Source organism: Elephas maximus, chromosome 20 (assembly GCF_024166365.1).
Source record: "Elephas maximus indicus isolate mEleMax1 chromosome 20, mEleMax1 primary haplotype, whole genome shotgun sequence".
In the NCBI taxonomy this organism is placed as follows: Eukaryota; Metazoa; Chordata; class Mammalia; order Proboscidea; family Elephantidae; genus Elephas; species Elephas maximus.
Window position 1 is genome coordinate 75612917 of NC_064838.1, and position 22837 is coordinate 75635753.

A 22837-nucleotide genomic window follows, 5' to 3' on the forward strand; every position below is an offset into this window, starting at 1 on the left:
TGGATGAATAGATGGATGCATGGATATATGGATGGATGGATAGATGGATGAATGGATTGGTTGGTCGGTAGCCTGGTCTGTTGGTCGGTTGGAAGGTAGGTAGGTAGATAGATTCTTTTCATTTTGCAAATGAGGAAACTGAGACTGAGAGAAGAAACAGACATTTACAAAATTGCACATTCAGACTGTGGGAGACTAAGGATAAGTATTCAGATTTCCTGAGTCTCAACTTGTTTATTGTTTCCCTACATGGAATAGCTGATATTCTCACTTGTTACAGAGTAATTCAAACAAAAGGTATTGCTTTGTTTGTCTAATTGATCTATATAATTGCTTCAATAACTGTAACGGGTTGAATTGTGTGCCCCAGAAATATGTGTCAACTTGGCTAAGCCATGATTTCCAGTATTGTGTGATTGCTCACCATTTTGTCACCTGACATGATTTTCCTATGTTTTGTAAATTCTATCTCTATGATGTGAATGAGCTGGGATTAGAGGCAGTTACGTTAATGAGACAGGACTCAATCTACAAGATTAAGTTGTGTTTTAAGCCAATCTCTTTTGAGATATAAAAGAGAAAAAGGAACAGAGAGACAGAGGGGCCTCCTACCACCAAGAATGTAGTGCTAGGAGAAGATTATGTCCCTTGGACCTGAGATCCCTGCATTGAGAAGCTCCTAGTCCAAAGGAAGTTTGATAATAAGGACCTTCTGACAGAGCAGACAGAGAGAAAAGTCCTTCCCTTGGCACCAATGCCCTGAAGTTGGACTTCTAGCCTCATACACTGTGAGAGAATAAACTTCCGTTTGTTAAAGCCGTCCACTTGTGGTACTTCTGTTATAGCAGCACTAGATAATAAGACAGTTACCCACGTTGGTTTCCAAACGATACCAGCCTTTTGGGAAATGAAGATGTTGAAAGATCATAAGCAAATATAGCCTTTGAATTTGTTCTAAAGGGTTTATCATATAAAGACAAATCACAAAATATAAAGATCAATGATATGGAATTTTTAAGCTTCTATTTTCCACATATATTAAATCTGTCTTTCCAGCTTTTTCCAAGACAAGCAAGTAAATTAAATTTGAATGTGATAAGAATCACCCCCACATCCTTCAATTATCTTTGGTAACCTACAAACACAAACTATATATTATGGAAAAGAATGGATAATTCAGAAAGCAGAACCAAAATCCCAAAGGTATTTTGGGAAAAGATGCATGGAAAAATCACTACCAGAAGTCCTGGACAGATAACCAAGAATCTGGAAATAACATGTGTCGAAATAGGTTGTCAAAATTTCTATGGAACATCACTTCTGTTCACCTCTCATGTTTCCCCTTTTTGAACGTAAGTGTGTATAGAAGTTATCCCATACCTGTCAGAGTGGGCAGGAGGTGGGGGGCAGTGGGGATGAGGAAACAGATAATGTATCTCTAGTCCATAGGTCTTCAGACTGAATGGAACTACACCTCAGGAGTCTCATCCACACTTGGACATGATTTAGATGATAAGATACTGACCCTTAAGTCAGAACTCGATACTGTATTTGGATAAGGGTTGAGAGAGGGATCTTGTGAAAGGGGACAGTGAGTATATTTTTCTTGTGGAGGGGATGTGCATTGTTGAGGCCAAAGGACATATTGTGACATATTATATTTCTACCACATTATATCCTGTTATATATGCTTTCCAGAACATTGCCACTTCCTCCTCAAATAGTGGCATCTATGCCCTTTCTATTTGAACATGGAAGGGAATTTATGACTCTGGAGACTAACAGGATATGACAGAAGTGATTCTACGTGACTTCCAAGGTTAGGTAAAAAAAGACTATGCGTTTCTACCTTGCTCACTCTCTTGGTACACATACTTTTAGAGCTCTGATTCACCATGTAAAAGTCTCCGTGCTTGAGAGACTATATGGACAGACAACAAGAAATAGAGGGAGATGTCCAAACAGTGCCAGTTATTCCAGCCATCACTTTTCAAGACTTTCAAGACCAGGTATATGATAAAGAAACCTGTTAGATGACCTCGTCCTCAATCACTTCTGATTTTAACCTCATGAGAAACCATGAACCAGAAGTACCCAGCTGAGCTGCTTACAGATTCATGACCTAGAGAAACCATCTGAGATAATAAAGTGATTGTTGTTTTCAGCCACTAAATTTTGGAGCAATTTGTTACACAACTATAGTATCTGAAACAATACAGTAATTTAAACACTATAGTATTGGCTCATAGATAGACAGACCAATTGATGGAAATAGAAATTCAAGAAACAGAACAATGGATCCATAGATATTTTATATATAATAGTGATGGCACTGCAGGGTAGTAGGAAATGGAATGATTGTTCAATATATGGTGCTGGAAAAATCTAGTTATCCATATTACCACCTCAAACACTACCTTCAAATTCAAGCTCTATATAGATTAAAGACATAAATGTGAAAAGCAAAGCTTTAAAACTTTTGAAGTAAATTATCTTTTTAACCTCCAAGCAGGATAGGACTTTGAAAAGTAGTTTCATTGGCCTTTCTTTCTGAATCTAGCTTCCTAATTTCTGGATCACAGCTTAGATTGTCAGTTCTTGATCTCAACTGGGTCCACTCCAATATCCAAAAGCCAGCTCCTCCAATCCAATGATTATGTAAGTTTTTAATTCTGTGTACTGAAACTGCACACACACATTTGTATGTGAATACATGTGGATCTGTTTCTGATCACACACGGGTTCTTATCTTCCTACTGAGATGACTATTTGACTAAACACAGGTCTATATCCATTTACACATGATGCTACAGTTTACCATACAATGGCATGTATCTGATCACATATAGCCTGTATTCAACCCCACATGGTTTTTTATGTGACCTCACAAGGGTGTGTACTCAACCAGGTATGGATCTGTATCCAGCCAAACACGGATTTAGCTATAACCAACCTCTCATATATCTGTATTCCATCCTTGGGTGGTGCAAGTGGTTTGTACTTAATGAATAACCTAAAGGTTGGTGATTTGAACACACCCAGCAACACTGCGAAAGAAAGGCCTGTTGATCTGGTTCTGTAAAAATTACAGCCAAGAGGAGGGGCCAAGATGGCTAAATAGGTAGACGCTACCTCGGATCCCTCTTGCAACAAAGACTCGGAAAAACAAGTGAATCGATCACGAACATGCCAATCTACGAACCCTGACCAACAAACACAGATTTAAAGAGTTGACGTGAGTGACAGAGATGGAGGACGAACAAAAACGGGGAAGCAGAGACTGTTTTTGGAGCCTGGAGCCAGTGTCCCAGTCAGGTAACCTTGGCTCCGGGATTAGGACTGGGTGCAGGAGAGCAGAACGCAACATCCTGTGATGGCGCAAACACAGAGCCCAGCCCTACCCCCCTGAAATGACCTCGGGAGGAGGCCCAGCCCGTCAGCACGGGCGGTGCGGCTACGCGGCTGGCAGGAGCAGAAGTCGCCGGGAGGCAGCGACTGGTTTTGGAACAGGGAGTGTAGCATCCCAGCTGGGGAACCTTGACGCTGGGTTTTGGACTGGCAGCAGAGGAATTGACCGCAGCTTCTGTGGGCCTGACCCTCGGGGACAATCTCTACCCAGCCAATGCACATAGGCTACACGCCCCTCGGGAATCTCAGATAAAATAGTCATCCCAAGCAAGATAAGTAACTGTCTATATTCTGGGGTGCTACTCTCTCCTGTTTTACTGAACCCTCCCCTCCCCTTCCCAGGCGGCTTCATTAACATTGGAATTTCCTGAGCCAGAGGGAGAACTGCTCCACGGCTTTTCTTTTCCCTTTTTTTTTTTGGTCTTTTCCTAACCCATTCTTCTGGCCTGAGAAAAGCAACCACAAAAAACCCAGGGACCAAAAATCCTTCCCTAATTGGACTAAAAACACAGAACCAGCTCCAGCCAAGCATATGTGATCCATATTTCCAGCTTTCATCCCTACAGGGAACAAAGTGGCTATTATAATGCAAAGGCATTTCTGATAGGGATCAGACTGCATTTTTTTTTTTTAGCGGATTTACTGGAAAAACAAGTTTCCCAGGTCCTATATCTCCGTGTATTCAACAGAGCCCTCACTGACCCACAACAGGGAACTGAGGGCTGAAGCTCCCCCCAGACCACCTAGCCTCCTGCCTTAGGGGTCTAAGGAGGGTGACACCTACCAATCTGTACAGGTACTTGCATTGGGGGCCTAAGGTACAGCTTCAGAGCCCTCCCACCAAGGTGCTTTAGGAATAAAGACACACCTACCTCACTGAAACTTGGGGGAAGACTGTCAGCATCCTGCCCCCCCTGGAGTGCGAAACCCAGCTGCTACTAGAATCTGGTGCACACAACTATCACCACTACTTCTCAAGGTGGATAGGTGTTAGGGTGCAGCACACACTTGATGACCCCAAATCAGATTCTACTCAAAAATAGTGAATGGACTCAGACATATATATATGGTAACAGCCCAAACCAGCTGGTAATAGGTCATAAGTATGTCAAGGGCTACAACAATCAAGACAGCATAATCTAGTAACCCATCCACGTATATTGAAAGAAAACAAAACAAGATAAGACTCAGTGAGCAAATATAGAATAAATCACTATAATATCTTAGTGATGGCTCGGAGACAGCAGTCGATATCAAACCACATAAAGAAGCAGACCATGACAGCTTCTACAACACCCCAAACAAAAGAATCAAAATCTTTCCCAAATGAAGATACAATCCTGGAATTGCCAGATACAGAATATAAAAAACTAATTTACAGAATGCTTCAAGACATCAGGGATGAACTCAGAAATGAAATAAGGCAAACTGCAGAAAAAGCCAAGGAACACACTGATAAAGCAGTTGAAGAACTCAAAAAGATTATTCAAGAACATAGTGGAAAAATTAATAACCTGCAAGAATCCATAGAGAGAATTCAGAAATCCAAAAGATTAACAATAAAATTACAGAATTAGACAATGCAATAGGAAGTCAGAGGAGCAGACTCGAGTAATTAGAATGCAGAGTGGGAAATCTGGAGGACCAGGGAATTAACACCAACATAGCTGAAAAAAAATCAGATAAAAGAATTTAAAAAAATGAAGAAACTCTAAGAATCATGTGGGACTCTATCAAGAAGGATGACTTGCGTGTGATTGGAGTTCCAGAACAGGGAGGGAGGACAGAAAACACAAAGAGAATAGTTGAACGTCTGCTGATAGAAAACTTCCCTGACATCATAAAAGACGAAAGGATATCTATCCAAGATGCTCATCGAACCCCATTTAAGATAGATCCAAAAAGGAAAACACCAAGACATATTATCATCAAACTTGCCAAAACCAAAGATAAAGAGAAAATCTGAAAAGCAACCAGGGATAAAAGAAAGGTCTCCTACAAGGGAGAATCAATAAGAATAAGTTCAGACTACTCAGCAGAAACCATGCAGGCAAGAAGGCAATGGGATGACATATATAGAGCACTAAAGGAGAAAAACTGCCAGCCAAGGATCATATATCCAGCAAAACTCTCTCTCAAATATGAAGGTGAAATTAAGATACTTACAGATAAACACAAGCTTAATTTGCAAAAACCAAACCAAAGCTACCAGAAATACTGAAGGAAATTGGTCAGAAAACCAATAATATCGGATACCAGCACAACGCAAGGTCACAGAACGGAACATCCTGATATCAACTCAAATAGGGAAATCACAAAAACAAAATAAGATTAATTAAAAAAAAAATGCTCAAAACAGGGAATCATTGAAGTCAATACGTAAAAGATCACAATAATCAAAAAGAGGGACTAAATACAGGTGGCATAGAACTGCCATATGGAGAGTGATACAAGGCAATATAGGACAATACAAGTTAGGTTTTTACTTAGAAAAATAGGGATAAATATTAAGGTAACCACAAAGAGGTATAACAACTCCATAACTCAAAATAAAAACCAAGAAAAACGTCACGACTCAGCAAACGTAAAGTCAAATACTATGAAAATGAGGAACACACAATTTACAAAGAAAAACATCTCAGCACAAAAAAGTAAGTGGAAAAATGAAATTGTCAACAATGCACATTAAAAGGCATCAAAATGACAACACTAAACACTTACTTATCTATAATTACGCTGAATGTAAATGGACTAAATCCACCAATAAAGAGACAGAGAGTCTCAGACTGGATAAAGAAACACGAATCATCTATATGCTGCCTACAAGAGACACACCTTAGACTTAGAGACACAAACTAAAACTCAAAGGATGGAAAAAAATATATCAAGCAAACAATAAGCAAAAAAGAAGAGGAGTAGCAATACTAACTTCTGACAAAATAGACTTTAAAGTTAAATCCACCACAAAGGATAAAGAATGACACTACATAATGATAAAAGGGACAATTGACCAGGAAGAGATAACCATATTAAATATTTATGCACCCAATGACAGGGCTGCAAGATACATAAATCAAATTTTAACAGAACTGAAAAGTGATATAGACACCTCTACAATTATAGTAGGAGACTTCAACACACCACTTTGGGAGAAGGACAGGACATCCAGTAAGAAGCTCAATAGAGACACGGAAGACCTACTTACAACAATCAACCAACTTGACCTCATTGACTTATACAGAACTCTCCACCCAACTGCTGCAAAGTATACTTTTTTTTCTAGCGCACATGGAACATTCTCTAGAATAGACCGCATATTAGGTCATAAAACAAACCTTTGCAGAATCCAAAATATCGAAATATTACAAAGCATCTTCTCAGACCACAAAGCAATAAAACTAGAAATCAATAACAGAAAAATTAGGGGAAAGAAATGAAACACTTGGAAACTGAACAACACCCTCCTGAAAAAAAGACTGGGTTATAGAAGATATTAAGGAGGGAATAAGGAAATTCATAGAATGCAACAAGAATGAAAATACTTCCTATAAAACCTCTGGGACACAGCAAAAGCAGTGCTCAGAAGCCAATTTATATCGATAAATGCACACATACAAAAAGAAGAAAGAGCCAAAATCAGAGAACAGTCCCAAAAACTTGAACAAATAGAAAGTGAGCAACAAAAGAATCCATCCGGCACCAGAAGAAAACAAATAATAAAAATTAGAGCTGAACTAAATGAATTAGAGAACAGAAAAACAATTGAAAGGATTAACAAAGCCAAAAAGCTGGTTCTTCGAAAAAATTAACAAAATTGAAAAACCATTGGCCAGACTGACTAAAGAAATACAGGAAAAGAAACAAATAACCTGAATAAGAAACGAGAAGGACCACATCACAACAGACCCAACTGAAATTAAAAGAATCATATCAGATTATTACGAAAAACTGTACGCTAACAAATTTGCAAACCTAGAAGAAATGGATGAATTCCTGGAAAAACACTACCTACCTAAACTAACACAATCAGAAGTAGAACAACTAAATAGACCCATAACAAAAAAGGAGATTGAAAAGGTAATCAAAAAACTCCCAACAAAAAAAAGCCCTGGCCCGGATGGCTTTACTGCAGAGTTCTACCAAACTTTCGGAGAAGAGTTAACACCACTACTACTAAAGGTATTTCAAAGCATAGAAAATGACATAATACTACCTAACTCATTCTATGAAGTCACCATTTCCCTGATACCAAAACCAGGTAAAGACATCACAAAAAAGAAAATTACAGACCTATATCCCTCATGAACATAGATGCAAAAATCCTCACCAAAATTCCAGCCAATAGAATTCAACAACATATCCAAAAAATAATCCACCATGACCAAGTGGGATTTATACCAGGTATGCAAGGCTGGTTTAATATTAGAAAAACCATTAATGTAATCCACCATATAAATAAAACAAAAGACAAAAAACCACATGATCTTATCAATTGATGCAGAAAAGGCATTTGACAAAGTCCAAAACCCATTTATGATAAAAACTCTCAGCAAAATAGGAGTTGAAGGAAAATTCCTGAACATAATAAAGGGCATCTATACAAAGCCAAAAAAAAAAAAAAAAAATTTTTTTTTTATACAAAGCCAACAGCCAACATCACTCTAAATGGAGAGAGCCTGAAAGCATTTCCCTTGAGAACAGGAACCAGACAAGGATGCCCTTTATCACCGCTCTTATTCTACATTGTGCTAGAGGTCCTAGCCAGAGCAATTAGGCTAGACAAAGAAATAAAGGGCATTCAGATTGGCAAGGAGGAAGTAAAATGATCTCTATTTGCAGATGACATGATCTTATACACAGAAAACCCTAAGGAATCCTCCAGAAAACTACTGAAACTAATAGAAGAGTTTGGCAGAGTCTCAGGTTATAAGATAAACATACAAAAATCACTTGGATTCCTCTACATCAACAAAAAGAACATCGAAGAGGAAATAACCAAATCAATACCATTCACAGTAGCCCCCAAGAAGATAAAATACTTAGGAATAAATCTTACCAAAGATGTGAAAGACCTATACAAAGAAAACTACAAAGTACTACTACAAGAAACTAAAAAGGACCTACTTAAGTAGAAAAACATACCTTGCTCATGGATAGGAAGACTTAACATAGTAAAAATGTCTATTCTACCAAAAGCCATCTATTCGTACAATGCACTTCCAACCCAAATTCCAATGTCATTTTTTAATGTGATAGAGAAAAAAATCACGAACTTCATATGGAAGGGAAAGAGGCCTCGGATAAGCAAAGCATTACTGAAAAAGAAGAAAGTGGGAGGCCTCACTCTACCTGATTTCAGAACCTATTAAACAGCCACAGTAGTCAAAACAGCCTGGTACTGGTACAACAACAGACACATAGACCAGTGGAACAGAATTGAGAACCCAGATATAAATCCATCCACTTTTGAGCAGCTGATATTTGACAAAGGCCCAGTGTCAGTTAATTGGGGAAAAGATGGCCTTTTTAACAAATGGTGCTGGCATAACTGGATATCCATTTGCAAAAAAACGAAACGGGACCCATACCTCACACCATGCACAAAAACTAACTCCAAGTGGATCAAAGACCTAAACATAAAGACTAAAACGATAAAGATCATGGAAAAAAAACAGGGACAACCTTAGGAGCCCTAATACAAGGCAGAAACAGAATAGAAAACTTCACCAAAAATGATGAAGAGAAACCAGATAACTGGGAGCTCCTAAAAGTCAAACACCTATGCTCATCTAAAGACTTCACCAAAAGAGTAAAAAGACCACCTACAGGCTGGGAAAGAATTTTCAGCTATGACATCTCCAACCAGCGCCTGATCTCTAAAATCTATATGATTCTGTAAAAACTCAACCACAAAAAGACAAACAACCCAATCAAAAAGTGGGCAAAGGAGATGAACACGCACTTCACTAAAGAAGATATTCAGCCAGCTAACAGACACATGAGAAAATGCTCTCGATCATTAGCCATTAGAGAAATGCAAATTAAAACTACAATGAGATTCCATCTCACTCCAACTAGGCTGGCATTAATCCAAAACACACAAAATAATAAATGTTGGAGAGGCTGTGGAGAGATTGGAACTCTTATACACTGCTGGTGGGAATGTCAAATGGTACAACCACTTTGGAAATCTTTCTGGTGTTATCTTAAACAGTTAGAAATAGAACTACCATACAACCCAGAAATCCCACTCCTCGGAATACACCCTAGAGAAATAAGAGCCTTCGCACAAACAGATATATGCACACCCATGTTTATTGCAGCTCTGTTCACAATAGCAAAAAGCTGGAAGCACCCAAGGTGTCCATCAACGGATGAATGGATAAATAAATTGTGGTATATTCACACAATGGAATACTATGCATCGATAAAGAACAGTGACGAATCTGTGAAACATTTCATGACATGGAGAAACCTGGAAGGCATTATGCTGAGCGAAATTAGTCAGAGGCGAAAGGACAAATATTGTATAAGACCACTATTATAAGATCTTGAGAAATAGTATAAACTGAGAAGAACACATACTTTCGTGGTTACGAGGCGGGGAGGGAGGGAGGGTGGGAGAGGGTTTTTTACTGATTAGTTAGTACATAAGAACTGCTTTAGGTGAAGGTAAGGACAATACTCAATACATGGAAGGTCAGCTCAACTGGAGTGGACCAAAAGCAAAGAAGTTTCCGGGATAAACTGAATGCTTCAAAGGTCAGCAGAGCAAGGGCGGGGGGTTGGAGACCACAGTTTAAGGGGACTTCTAAGTCAATTGGCAAAATAATTCTATTATGAAAACATTCTGCATCCCACTTTGAAATGTGGCGTCTGAGGTCTTAAATGCTAACAAGCGGCTATCTAAGATACATCAATTGGTCTCAACCCACCTGGATCAAAGGAGAATGAAGAACACCAAGGTCACACGATAACTAAGAGCCCAAGAGAGAGAAATGGCCACATGTACCAGAGACCTACATCATCCTGAGACCAGAAGAACCAGTTGATGCCCGGCCACAACCGATGACTGCCCTGACAGGGAACACAACAGAGAACCCCTGAGGGAGCAGGAGATCAGTGGGATGCAGACCCCAAATTCTCATAAAAAGACCAGACTTAATGGTCTGACTGAGACTAGAGGAATCCCGGCAGCCATGGTCCCCAAACCTTCTGTTGGCCCAGGACAGGAACCATTCCCGAAGACAATGCATCAGACATGAAAGGGACTGTACAGTGGGTAGGAGAGAGATGCTGATGAAGAGTGAGCTATTTGTATCAGGTGGACACTTGAGACTGTGTTGGCATCTCCTGTCTGGAGGGGGGATGGGAGGATAGAGAGAGTTGGAAGCTGGCAAAATTGTCACGAGGGACTGGAAGGGCTGACTCATTAGGGGGAGAGCAAGTGGGAGTACGGAGTAAGGTGTATATAAACTTATATGTGACAGTTTGACTTGATTTGTAAACTTTCACTTGAAGCCCAATAAAAGTTAATAAAAAAAAAAAATTACAGCCAAAAAAAAAAAAAAAATCCTGTGTGGAAGTTCTACTTTGTAACAGATGGGATCATCATGAGTTGGAATCAATTCTATGGCAATGGGTTTGGTTTTTGGTTCTGGCCATGGGAAAATTTTTGATTTGGTCCAATGAGATGTAATTTGGAAGAATTAATTGGTATGTAATACCTTATTTGAATAGTTTCCTAGTGTTTTCAGCTATGGTTTGAATTACAGACTAAGTGAAGCCCAAAGTGGAATTAAAAATCCTTCAGAAAAGAAAAAAATTGTTTCAGCAAAAATTCATTTTAAGCCACCAGGAGTTGTAGGCAATGGTTCTTTGCAATTTCTCTACAACTATGCATTGGTCCTTGGCCCTGTTTTAAGAGCTTTCCTGCTATTGCTAGACAGCATGTTCTCCTACCACATTAGTGACTTTGGTTGGCTTAGTGGAATATGTTGTTATTGTGGGCATAATTGTATGTCATTCATTTTAAATATTCAAGTGACCACTTCTGGGGGTTATGCCAAAGGCATTCTATTTTTTTTTTGAGCCAATGCCTGGGTTTTTTGTTGTCATCTACATGACCCACTTTAATCTTCCCTCAGAATACCCATAACGCCTTCCATAACAGCATTCTCTACCACTTCATTTCTCGACTGTCCATTTCTCAAGAGATTCTTTGCCTGACCAAATGGTGAGTGCATTAACCACAACCCATGAGTGTGTAAAGAGCCAGGCATAGCTCTGACTGTGAGAACCAAGTGCTTCATGCACGCTGAATATACTGCTCATACAGCTGGGCACTGGGTAGAATGAACTTTGCCTTTTTTGACTAAGTTGGTACCATTCAGAGGGAGAATTTCAGCAGATTTCCATATTGAATCACACCCTTCTATATGAGAACTTACTTTTGAAAACAAAGTATCTTGTTTTTCTTTACCAGGAAGTGAATATTGCATTCATATCTCTCAACAAGAGAACTGGAAATCTTGCCAGAGTTTCCATTTTGTTTTGAAAATTACACTTATGAATATGATAGACTTCCCTGAGCCACATTCCTTGCCATATATCTGTATGTACTATCATGTTTTTTTAAGGAGTTTTGTTATGCTGATCAATCTTTTAGCAAATGAGCCTCTGATATCACCCATGACATAAAAGGCACTCATGATGTCATTTACTCACGTCTCTATGAGAGCCCAGTGATCTTCTACTAGTTGTCTTTCAAATAGCATGCATCTGGCAAATTTTTCAGGGAAGTTTTGAATTCCACCTCCTAGAGTTGTTCATCACAGGGTGGCAGTATTAGGCTTCTGCCAATGTGTCCTTCTACATATGTTCATAAAATAGACATTTCCAAAGTTATCTGAGCACTAGGATTATGGATTTCTAATGCAAACGCTGTACTAAGAAAAAAAGAAAACAAAAACAGAATTGATACATCTTAATTGTTGTATTAGCAAAGGATAATTAACATGCCATGGACTGCCAGAAGAATGTAATGAACTAACTTAGAGTGTGCTCATGTCTAAATTTTATCTCACAAAATTGTGAGTATGCTAAGTATATCCTTGGGAAAAAAATAAACATATATTTCACTTCTTTCTTTTTTTTTTCCACATATAACCATGCCTAACATTTCTCTGATTCTAAAAGTTCATTTCAAAGAAGAACAATATGGAAATTGTATTTAAATTTTGAAACAGTTACGACAGATTATAACGTAAAAGTTAAATCAATTGACACTGGCTCAAAAACACACTCATACACAGAAATTAATCTAAATTCATATACACATTTAAGATCAGGGTGTTTCAGTTAGGTTGCTTTTGGTTGCAAATGACAGAAAACTCAACTAAAAACTTTTGAATATGAAGTATTTATTAATTGGACATCACTACTATAAACTTCAAGGTTATGGCAAGCTTCAGGGTGAGCTGATAAAATATATCAATTTTGTGTAAAGGAGCCATGCATGCAAGTAAAATTTTACCTGGCTCAAAGTTAAGGTGCCAGTCTGAAGTCCTAATCAAGATGAGTCTTGGTCCAACTGAGAATAAAGTGATTAAATTAAGACACATCCTCTTGGATTGGGAGTTAAATCTTTATGTTGTGACTATTGATGAAAGCAATTGTTGATCGTGTTTCAGGAATAGATCAGTACGGTTCCAGCTGACCTAGATCAACATTTGTTCCTATCCAGAGCTGCAGAATTGGGCCTATCTGCCTTTTCAAGAATTGGAAGGTAAATATCAGTCACTTAGCTAGTTCCAACGTTCTCTGCCTCTGAGCTGTAGGGTTTATTGGGTATACACGCTCTAACAGTCAGACTAAGGCCTTCCTCTGCTAGGAATATGGTTAGGCAAGGGAATCTGGGGCTTGTTCTCCCTTCATTTTGAAATAAACATTATCTGCATTACATAAAGATTTACTAATATAAAACTCATAATTTCTTATTCAACTTATTTTAGAATTTTCTCTTCACATTACAGACTTTCCTCATTACTTGCTTGTCTGCTACTTTTTCTTGGCAAGACCCAAGTCTTTTTCCTTTAGGGATTGTCTAGGGAGGAAAACTGTCCAGGAGAGGTAATTTCATTTGAATTTTTTCCAGATATTCTAACAAACTAATTTATAATGAACTTGCATTGTCTTTCATTTAAAACAGTGATGATGTAAAAAGCCACGCACTACGTCTGCATTTATAAATGGAGGAATTATTTCCTGACAGAATGACCGAAGAGATTTCTGAAAACTCCAATTCCTATCCAGGCTGGAGGTTCTCTTTAATTGGCATCTAGATCTGTAGATGTTTTCTTGTTATATTTTCTGTTAATACATATCTCTCGTTGCTTGTAGGAATTTCTGGAAGTGCATGATTTCTTGAAGTGAAGTTGGAGGGATGTAGGGGCATTCTTCTAATGAGGAAAGAAATGGTCTTTGGATAGGCTTTTTGAATGACTGAATTGCTGAAAAGTTCTGCTCCTATCTGTGAGAAAACTCTGTCTTTGACTTTTCTGGGAAGATAAATCCCAGCATTTGCCTTGTTAGGTACAGGATTAATGACTAGGGACATGAGTGTTACCCTAAAACCTCGGTCAAAGTAAAATACTTTTTGGTTGCTTCATCTTAATTGATTAAAAGGAGAAAAATTCAAATAACTAATATCAGTAATTTTTCCTTTTTTCGTGTCACTAAATAACAGGCTTGGCCAGGTTAATTGCCATTAATTTGCCCAGTTTTTACAGACTCATGCAAACATACCATCTTCGTTGTTCTTTGAACACATTTTCCCAACAGATAAGAACATTCATCTATATACTATCTTTGTACTGTAAAAACTGACCAAAACCAAAATCAAGCCAAACCCTTTGCAGTCAAGTCAATCTTGATTCATAGTGACCCTATAGGGCAGAGTAGAACTGCCCCCATAGAGTTTCCAAAAAGCACCTGGTGGATTTGAACTACTAACCTTTTGGTTAGCAGCCGTAGCACTTAACTACTAAATACCAGGGTTTCCATTAAAAACTGACAATATTTTTAAGTGTCTTCATATTCCAGGCATCTACTTTGGAAACATATACACCTCCACATTTATCCAAAATATATATATATATATACATATACATATGATGAACAGCTTGTATGGAAGTATGAAAAGTGTAACCACTCGGAACTATTTCTAGATCCACTGAACACACATTGCCATGTGTTCTGTGCTTGCAGATAAATACATGAGATATCTGCAATTATTCTCAATGAAAGAAGCCCTGATTTTCAGGACCAGGGACAAGACCCAAGCGATGAGTTTTTGAAATCTCTAATGGAAAACACTCATTATAAATTTGCATGATATATTGAAATGTAGCTAATCTCTTAAATATATTTCATTAGGTTAATTCTGAATTTGTAAAATTAAGCAAGAGAAACACAAAAATTAATCAGAATATACATAGTCTATTTGGCTTCAGTATTTTAGCCTGGTAGACATTTACTGTCCATTTGCCAAATAACAAAAGAAATATATTGTGCATTAAAAATAAGTCTATAGATTTGTAATTTTGGTTCATAGGTAATGTGATATATTAATAAAGATTTATAATTAATTTAGATGTATTTGAACTAAATCAAATAACCAAGCCCGTTGCCATCCAACTGAGTTGATTCTAACTCATAGCAACCCTGTAGCACAGGGTAAAACTACAGGTTTTCCAGGGAGTAGCTGGTGGATTCGAACTGCTGACCTTTGGTTAACAGACAACCTCTTAACCACTGAGCCACCAAGGCTTTGTATTTGAACTAACCCAATAAAACCCAGTGCCGTCGAGTCGATTCCAACTCATACCGACCCTATAGGACAGAGTAGAACTGCCCAATAGAGTTTCCAAGGAGTGCCTGGTGGATTCGAACTGCCTACCTTTTGGTTAGCAGCCGTAGCTAGAGAATTTAAAACTATATTTTTTTATTATATCAGGTGTGTCAGGGTATAAAGAACAAATGCCTGTTGTGTTTGCAAGCTTGATATGTGCTTTTATGTGTAAATATTTTAAAATTATGACAACAACCTTAGGATATACACGAAAAGAAACAGGGAATCAGGAAATACCTTGTCTACTGTAACTTAGAGAGACTTACAAACTGTAACTGTAATGTACTATAGAAAAAAAAAATAGAGGTTATTAGGAAACCCTAGTGGCGTAGTGGTTAAGTGCTACGGCTGCTAACCAAAGGGTCAGCAGTTCCAATCCTCCAGGTGATCCTTGGAAACTCTATGGGGCAGTTCTACTCTGTCCTATAGGGTCACTATAAGTTGGAATTGATTCGACGGCACTGGGTTTTTTGGTATTTTTTATAGAGGTTATTTTTGTTACTATGGCATTTTAGTTTTTATTTGTAAAAAGCCAGGTTCTTACAAAAATATGTTAAAGGATTTTTTTTCTAGAAGGATGTTAACTTAGGCTTTTAAGTTGAAAGCCTACTAATATTTTTAGTTTTTATAGTATCAACACCTTGAGGACTGAAACTATAGTGGATACTTTACATACTCATTTTCTTTACATGTAATTTAGCTGGCCAATAGAATATTTATTTCAGTGAAATCCAGCGTTAATTATTAATAAGATTAAGAACATTAGACTTTGCAGAAGATAGTTAAAAATAATTAGATATAAACTATCTTTACCATTATATTCTTCAGCAGATGTGCCTTTATTAATCTACAGCTTCTAAAATGATAGAACTCCTGAGCCACCCGGACATACAGAACTCTCATTACAGCTGGTTTCTAAAAGAAAGCTCAAAATTCTTCTGTACATGTTCCTGTCCCCGCCAAACCAAATCAATATAAATGAAATCAGCTTGTCTACATCTGAGGTTTAGTCATTCAGCAACTTTCTCCAACAATGAATAATCCTAAAGTTTATGTTTATATCTATATATGTATTATTCACTCTTATTTGAATTTGTCCTTAACCATAAGAGCTAGGGACTTTGAGGAGTCAATGTTCTTGTTCTTTTTGTTGTTTTTTTTCCTTCTGAATTGTCTTTTCTTTTTCCCCTTTTCCTTCCCTTCCTTTCTTTTTTCTTCCCTTTCCTTCTCCTCTCCTCCCATCTTTCTTTTATCTTTTCGTCTTCTCTCCCTTTTCACCTTCCTTTGCTTTCATTTTCTTTTCTTTTTTGTTCTTTATTTGCTAGGAGGTTCTCTGTTTATTTGCAATGGCTTCTCAAGAAGCCTCCTGAGTAAGTTCAGGAAGCCTCAGAGGCTGACCTTCCAGCACTCTTTCACTAGAAGAAATCTTCCTGAAGAAGATTTGTTAAGAACACTATCCACATTTAACACATTAATATTACTCGTGTATAATTTACTGGGTATAATATTTCTTAAATATAATTTCTCTGCTTCCTGATTTGATTCTTCTTTTCTTTCATTTTCTACACTTTAGGCCTCCATCTGATGCATGGGTACAATCTTTTCCTTTTTTCTGCTTAACTTCCGTCAATATACATAGCATGACAGGTAGATATTACTACAGATATGCAGCAAAATAGATAATTCTTACAATGTACAGCTTTATCGATGTCCAAAACTGGGTGTTCATGAGTTAGAGGTATATAATATTCTTTTTATAAATAATGTACATATTACCAAATAGACAAAGATCCAGATGATTTGTTTTGATCTGATGTTTATAGTGAAACATTCAAGAACAATAATAAAAGTTATGGTTTGTTGATTCTTTATCAGGTTCCAGGCAGTGATCTAGGTGCTTTACATGCAAAAAAAGATACACACAACCTGAAGAGGTAGGTATTATTAGTATCCCCATTTTACAAATTCTGAAACTGAGCCACAAAGAGGTTTATTAAGTTGCCCAAGGTCACATAGACAGTAAGCGGTAAAGGTGGAATTCAAACACTGTTTTTCCAGAGTTCACATTATTCTTCACTGCTATGTTCTCTCTAAGGATGTCCTGGGCCTTAAACAGGCACACACTGAGTGAGATGCCTTAGCCATTATCTGGTCACTGTAAAGGTCAAATCTAAATACTGGCTAGCATTTTCAAAGTAACATTGATGAGCTTGGAGATTGTTGTTTAATTATAAATATATAAATAGAAGTATCCAGCAGAATAAAATTAGGTGGGTTTTCACTGAAAGTATCATAGACAGTTGAACTAGGAAGGATTCCAAGATTATCTAATTTAATCCTTTTATTTTCCAATGAGTAAATTGAGACAGACTTGTGACTAAATTTAGAAAATGACTACAACTCATACTTTCTGATGCTGAGTTTGGACTTTTCCTTTGAATATGCTCCTTTTTGAAATCTGGGCTTTGAAGTTCTAATATTGACCACTCCCGGTGCCTAAGAAGCATTATATATAAAACGCTGTTCCATTGTCTTCTACCTATCTTTACAGTGTCTATTTTCTCCCCCCATCACTGCCCAGCTCACCTCCAGTTGATTTGAAAATACTGGCTGCTAAAGTACTAGCTGGTAACTTAGGTTCAAAAATATTTGCTGAAAATATAGATTGTATTGCAACGGTACTCACCACAAATACTACCAACTTAAAGTAACAACTCTCTCCCAAAAGAGCACAGAAGTGTGTTAAGAGTGGTGGGATAGGCAAAGGGAAATAGAAAGCATTATGGACCCTTAAGAAGAGACCGACAATCTATGTCCAAATAATTGCTACAGGGAATTTTGTGCTAAATAATTGATACATTTCAAATTCCAGCCTCTTCAAATTTAAGGATTCCTGAAGACTGGACAACCTTTGAGGCAGGAGGGACTCAGCTTCTAATAGTGGAACATCATAATATTTAATGAGATATTCCTGAAGAGGGGTTATTTTTGGTGCTGTATAGATTATATTGTAAAGGTACTCACCACAAATAGTACCAACTCTAAGTACTGATTCTATGTAAATTTATTTATTTAGGGTTTATTTTCACCACCAGAGAATAAGTTTCTTGAGAGCAGAAATAATTTCCTTTGCTGTCATTACTGACTTCAGTGCCAAGCACTGTCATATTCTAAAAAAGGATTAACTGTTGGGTCTCTGACTGCTCTTCTGTATAGAAGATCCACTAACATTTGGAGATAGAACCTCTTATTTGTAGGTCCAATCCAGTCATCTGAGAAGTAGAATTGTTGAGGGAATTGGGATATTTGGAAGAGAAACCCAGTAGACATTTCTAAATGTTTATTATGGATAAGCCACCTTTGGAGATTAATAGTGAAGAAGTGCTCCATGACCTAATGGACATACTAAAAATTGTGTTCATGATTTCATTACAGGTCTTGTTCTACTGAGCTCCCATCTCTGAAACAGGTCTTGTAAATGGGACACAGTAATAATGTAACAGAATTTGTCCTCCTGGGACTCACTCAGGATCCTGAGGGCCAAAAAGCGTTGTCATGTTTTTGCTCATCTACATTGTAATGATGGTGGGCAACTTGCTCATTGTCATCACTGTTATTGTCAGCCCCTCTCTGGACTCCCCCATGTACTTGTTTCTTGCCTATCTGTGACTCTTGGGTGTTGTTTTTTCCACTGCTTATTCCCCTATAATAATTGTAGACTGACTCTATGATAAAAAGACTATTTCCTTCCCAGCTTGCATGGACCAGCACTTTATAGAACACTTATTTGGTGGTGCTGAGGTCTTCTGGTGGCAATGGCCTATGACTGCTATGTGGCCATCTGTAAGGCACTGCACTACTTGACCATCATGAATCAATGGGTTTGCATTCTATTGCTGGTGGTGGCCTGGGTTGGAGGTTTTTGCACTTTGTGGTTCAACTTCTCTTTGTGTACAACCTCCCCTTCTGTGGCCCCAATGTCATTGATCACTTCAGCTGTGACATGTACCTGTTGTTGGAACTTGCTTGCACTGACATCTATTTTATAGGGCTCACTATTTTTGCCAATGGTGGAGCCATCTGTACGGTAATTTTTATCCTTCTACTAATCTCCTATGGGGTCATTCTAAGTTCCCTGAAGACTCATAGTCAGAAAGGGAGGTGCAAAGCCCTCTCTACCTGCAGCTCTCACATCACAGTAGTTGTCCTCTTTTTTGTTCCCTCTATTTTCTTGTATGTTAGACCTGTTTCCAACTTTCCCGTTGACAAATCTATGACTGCAGTCTTTACAGTTATCACTCCCATGTTGAATCCTCTGATATACAGCTTGAGAAATTCTGAGACGAAAAATGCTATGGAAAAAATCTGGAATAGAAAATTAACGACAGGTATACTAAGAATATGCTTCCACACTGAAAATATTATTGCTAATGCTAAAGCAAGAAATAGGAAATAAATTATCACAATGACTGATTTAGTCATTTCTATGGATTCTCTAGGTATACTTCTCTTTATTGATACAAAAAAAAAAAAAAGGCATCCAAAATGTAGAATAAATTATTCTTCTAGTTTAGAATTAACCTAATAGAGTCATTCTGGAGGCTGGATGAACGGCATAGGTATTTTTCCTCTTATAAACAAAAATAAAACTAAGCTCACATTGTAAATTTATTTTTCTGAGTATATATTGAAACAGGACTTAGAAGAATTTTTTTTCTTTCTCTTTTAAAAGGAGTAAAACAAGTTACTGTAGAAACTTTTCTATCATTGAATTTAATGAGAAAACATTTTGGCTAATACTTAGAACAAATTTCTGAGGCCAAGAGAGTGATTTAAAATTTTACTGTTCATTATCCTCTTAGCACAACAGCTTTTTTTTAGCTGTATTATGCATTTTGTGTTTAAAATTACTTCTGTTCCTCTGGCCAAAGTCCATGTATTTCTAATTCTGCATATTTAAGTGGGACATGATATTGTGTTTTGTTTGAGACACCATGAGTAATTTTGATAGATGGGATGTGGTCGATGAAGAAAACTCATTCTACTTCTTGATTAGAGGACAGATACTATTTCAATTTGGATTTGAAAATCACAATCTAAGTTATAAACATATTTTATACATTCCTCATTAGTTATTATGTGCATTTTTTTTTTTGCAGTTCTTAAAAGAGTAGATAGAGCTTCTGATTTTATCTCCATAAAGTTGAAGGTATGGAAAGAAATGTGTTATGTCGCATAAACAGTATGTTCCCTAAAAGTTGTATTAAAATTAAATGTTTTTTACTTAAAGATTTAGTAATGATTTGTTTTGGAAAAAGCAAAATTTGTTTTTTCAACTTTATGTAAAAAAATAAGTTTTTCTCAGTCCACAGCCCATCTAGGGACATTTCAAAGCCAGAGGGCAGGAAGAATTTTCTCAGTGTAACATGGATCTTTATCTATGCTTAACAAGGCTTTACTTTTCTAACTAAAAGAAAGATTTTAGAATTTTTCTTATTTTTCAATTTTAGTGTGTAATTTTTCATGTGTATCCAACAACATACACAATTGTTTATAAATCTTGTAGCCTCTTACCTAGAATATTATCAATATCATTGAAACTGCCTGATTTCACTTCCCTGATGCCATTTCTCTACCCCTTCTCTTTTTTTTCTCAGAAGTAATTCCATTCCTAGTTTTTTAATCATAGTTAAAAATAGTTTAACTTTGAATGTATATATCCTTAATGTATATCTTGATTTCTTATTTCTTTTATTAAAATTACATTATGTATCTCATAGTTTTCAGAACCTTAATTTTTATCAATGTTTACCATTTAATATTTGATTATATATCTGCATGTCGCTCTTGTCCAATTATTTTTCCTGCTGCATATTATTTCATTGTTTGAATATACCATAGGTTATGTATCCATCCTTGGTCAGTGCTTGTACAGATTGTTTCCAGTTTTTGTTATCATAAGCAGTGTCATTGTGGACACTCTAAAATAAATTATTTTGTATTAAATAGGGTATTTACATGTTCACTTTTACAGATGGTTGCAATTTTTCCCTGAAGTGGTATCATCAGTTATACTCCTGCCAGCAGAGTTGAACAGTTCCATTACTCTGTATACTTAGCAACACCAGATATTGTAGATACTTGATACTTTGGACATTCAGTGGGTATAAAACTGTGATTTCACTGTGGTTTTAATTTGCATTTCTTATTTCTATTGAAGTTGAGCACGTTTTCATATGTTTATTAGATGTCACTTTGTTCCCCTCTTCTATGATATGTATAGCATATTCTTGCCTTTTGCCAGTTTTTCAACTGGGTTGTCTTTCTGTTATTAATTTTTTTTTTATGTATCCTGTGTACTAATTCTTAAATTTCATTTAAAAGTAGTACAAAAGTCTTTTCCCTGTTTGTGTTTTTTTTTCTTTTTACACTTTTATAGTTTCATTCGAAATACTTCTTAATGTAGTTAAATTTCTCAGTCTTTATGTATTTGGTTAACACTTCTATGTCTTACTTAAGATGTCCTCTAATATAAAACCAAAACTTGTTGGGGTCGAGTAGATTTGGACTCATAGCGACCCTATAGGACAAAATAGAACTGCCCGCATATGGCTTCCAAGGAGTAACTGGTAGATTTGAACTGCCAACCTTTTGGTTAGCTGCCAAACTCTTAACTATTGTACCGCGAGGGCTCCATCCTCTAATACAAGGACAGGAAAACATTCTATATTGTCTTCAAAAGATTTCAAAATTTTGAATTTTTAATACCTGATTTAAATCTGCTAAATATTTTATTTTTATAGCTAAACATGACATCAGCACAGTAATCTATTATTTCGTCCTTTTCCATCAGCATATGATCCCCAAATAAAAATGGGACTTATTCCATTTAAATGTAATGGAAGAATGGCTGTGTTCATTGGCAGACATGTTTCTTTCTTAGCAACTAGGGCTTCCAAACATAGCCAGCTCAAAATTTTCAGTACACAAAGCAGAAATACTTTAAGTGGTTTATTATGACTATTAGACATAATAGTGACAAGGGCCACTCTGACGTCTATGCTTTGTTCACAAGCTTTTTATTCTGGCTACAGGAGAAATGGTCTTGGTTTAAGTATATACCACATTCTGTGGGATAGCATGCCAATGCCATTTTTGTTGTCTTTTGTTTTCCAGGCAGCACTATCATAGAGTATTCAGAACCAAATCCATAATTTTATCATGTCTGATGGGTAAAGGGAGCATTAGTAAGACCAGTAAAGTTCATGCATATTAGTGGGTTGCTTTGTTATGAAATGTATTTCTTGGTCATAGATAATTTTTGGTGAGACTTCATGGCAATGAATAAAATGTTTCTTGCAAATCTACATAAAGCAGAGCTAAAAAGAGAACAAAGTCTCTTCCTGTGAAGAGAAATCACTGCCTCTTTCATGATTGACTGGGTCTAATATAATAATAATAACAACCACTTGTCTGTCTTCTTTTTGTACCATCAAGGCTCATGTGTTGCTGTGGTGG

General features: G+C 36.9%; 1 pseudogene; it reads left to right on the plus strand.

Moving 5' to 3' along the window:
* Positions 1-18797: 18797 nt before the first annotated feature.
* Positions 18798-21682, plus strand: LOC126063675 (olfactory receptor 4A47-like; annotated as a pseudogene).
* Positions 21683-22837: the final 1155 nt, after the last annotated feature.